Genomic DNA, 2,594 nt, shown 5'->3' with positions numbered 1-2,594 from the left:
TAAAAACAACTTGATTCTTGCTTATCAGACTAGTATAAAGTTATTAATAAGAGATTAAATATGTGTATTATATTTCACTCTCAGTTCACTTTGGCTTGCAAACAATATTTTAATTTAAAAAAAATAGCATCTTGGACTAAGGAGATAGCTTGGTCTATAAAGTGTTTGCCATGCAAAGATGCAGACCAGCGTTCAGACTCTAGTACCATGAGAAAAGATAGGCTTGGGAGTATGGCTTATAATCCTGTCTCCAAGGAGATGGACATAGGAAGATTCCTGAGGCTCACTGAGCCATCCTACACTATTCATTAAGTTAAGCTCCAGGACTCAGTGACAAGAGTGGCTCAAAAATAAATAAAAAAATAAAAAGTGAACTGGGCACTTGGGAGGCAGAGGTAGGCAGATCTCTGAGTTCAAGGGCAGCGTGGTCTACAGTGTGAGTTACAGGACAGATAGGGCTACACAGAGAGACCCTGTCTAGGGGAAAAAAAAACAATAATTATAATAAAAACAATAATAGTGATAATAATAATAATGTGGAGGGCTCCCAGTGAATGACAACCAGGATTGATCTCTGGTCTCCACGTGCAAGCACAGACACCTGGGGCCATACTGTTGCAAAGATATAAAACATAGTGGATAGAGTATTGTGGGCCCAGTACCAAGGGGATTTTCCAGCCTATAGAAGTGAAAAGGAGCTTAGAGGAAAAAATAGCTCTCTGCTACATAATGCATGCGTTCTCTCCTCCAGTGCATAAGCACCATCTCCTGGGTCTCCTGCTACTTTCACGAATCCCTATAGTAATGCATGAATGATTAAAAAGTAGTATAAGACGTTTCCCAGTACCACCTCCTCCCTCAAGGGTAGCCAGAAGCCCCAGAAGAGGCAAGCTCTGTATAAGGCCTAGATTGTATAAACCTCCCAAGCACAGGGGCTCTAGTCTCCAATATCTTTAACTCCCCACAGTGAGTGCTTCTCCAGGGCTCTGAGACCGTCTTTAGGCAGGAGATTTTCAGGGCCTGTTGTGGATCATAATGGCAGGGAGTAGTAATTAATGCATGCCCTGGATTAGCGCTGACTTAACTAACTGTTATTACCATGTCAGGTTTGTTGCCCTCTACATTTTTCTGTCAAAGTAGTCTATACTTCAAGTGGCCAGCTTCCTTGCAGTGGTACCTGAATGATCTTTGCCCCAAATCAGGGCAGGTGGGAAAGAGTAAGGTCAGCAATGCAGGATTTACCTCTTGCCGAGAATGAGAAAGCAAACTAGGTGGTAAGAGCTACTGGTCAATTTACCACACCCTCTGTTTCCCAGAAGCTAAATGGTCTTTGGCTGAACTCTAGAGATCCAAGTCTGAACCAAGGGTTTTGGAACATCGCCCGGAGCAGGATCATCCCTGGTACACAGAAACATTAAGAGACATCCGGGCCCCTATGGAAGATCTCTTCATTCGTAAGCAAACATTGGCTCCCCATTGTAATGTCTTACTTTGCATTAGATACACAAAGTTAATCAAGGACCCACAAAACTGTATGGCCGGCCTGCAGCCACCATGCCTAGATGGCTCAAGTTCGGAGTAATTGCATCCTGGAGCCATAGAGTGGAAGTTGAGTGGAGAGCACAGATGCAGTCCCACGAGTGACGCCCAAATCTTGAGACAACTGCCTTCTGTATCTGTAGGTATCCTAGGCTGTAGGAGCCTGGATGCAAAGAAGAGCTTTGAGTATCTGAGGAACTACAAGCATTTCAGTAGCTGGAATGAAGAGGAGGAGACAAGGAAGTCTGAGAACCAGCTGGAAGAGTGGGCTGGGACGAGTCCAGCTGGCTTGGCCGGCTGGGCAAAGATCCAAAACACCAAGGAGGACGGCTCCCCTAGGCAGCCCTGGCATGGTTGGGTTTAGATTTTTGAAAGGATCCCATATCTCCAGCAGCATTTTGGAGAATGGACTGATGGGAGAGAGGAAAGTATACCCCTTAGGAGCACACCCCATGGAGACGAGAGGAGTGGAAGGCTCTGAAGCTTAGCGACAGGCTGTCTGAAAGAAGGAAATGGCAAAGATGCTGCATGAGCTTTCGGGACAGTGATTTCAGTAGCGGGTATAAATATGGAGGGGCAGACTGCTTGGGAAGAGGAACCAAACTCGGCTCTATGCAGGCAGAAGGAAACCAACCTTTGGTTTGCAGCAGCAAGGCCAGGGATCAAACTGGGTGTTTTTGTTTGTTGTGTTGGGGGCTGAAACCAGAGCATCCTAAGCCAGCAGGCTCCTACTGAGTCACATCCAGCCCTTCCGTTGGCTTTGGGTGGGATGCTCATCCAGCCTGTCTCCCCCAGCGCTGGGGTTAATGCTTCTCGATGTTGTCCATGCATGAACTCACCCAGTTATCCTCAAAGAAGGGGTCGCCAGGGGCAGCAGGGTTAGTGCGGTGAGGCCAGGGAGTGACTGAATATTAATTGGGGGTATAAAATTTAGCGCTTTTTTTTCCCTTTTTTTTTGGTTTTCGAGACAGGGTTTCTCTGTGTAGCCCTGGCTGTCCTGGAACTCACTCTGTAGACCAGGCTGGCCTTGAACTCAGAAATCCTCCTGCCTCTGC

The sequence above is a fragment of the Mus pahari genome, chromosome 2, assembly GCF_900095145.1.
Source record: "Mus pahari chromosome 2, PAHARI_EIJ_v1.1, whole genome shotgun sequence".
NCBI classification, from domain to species: domain Eukaryota; kingdom Metazoa; phylum Chordata; class Mammalia; order Rodentia; family Muridae; genus Mus; species Mus pahari.
Note: the sequence above shows the minus strand (reverse complement) of the source record.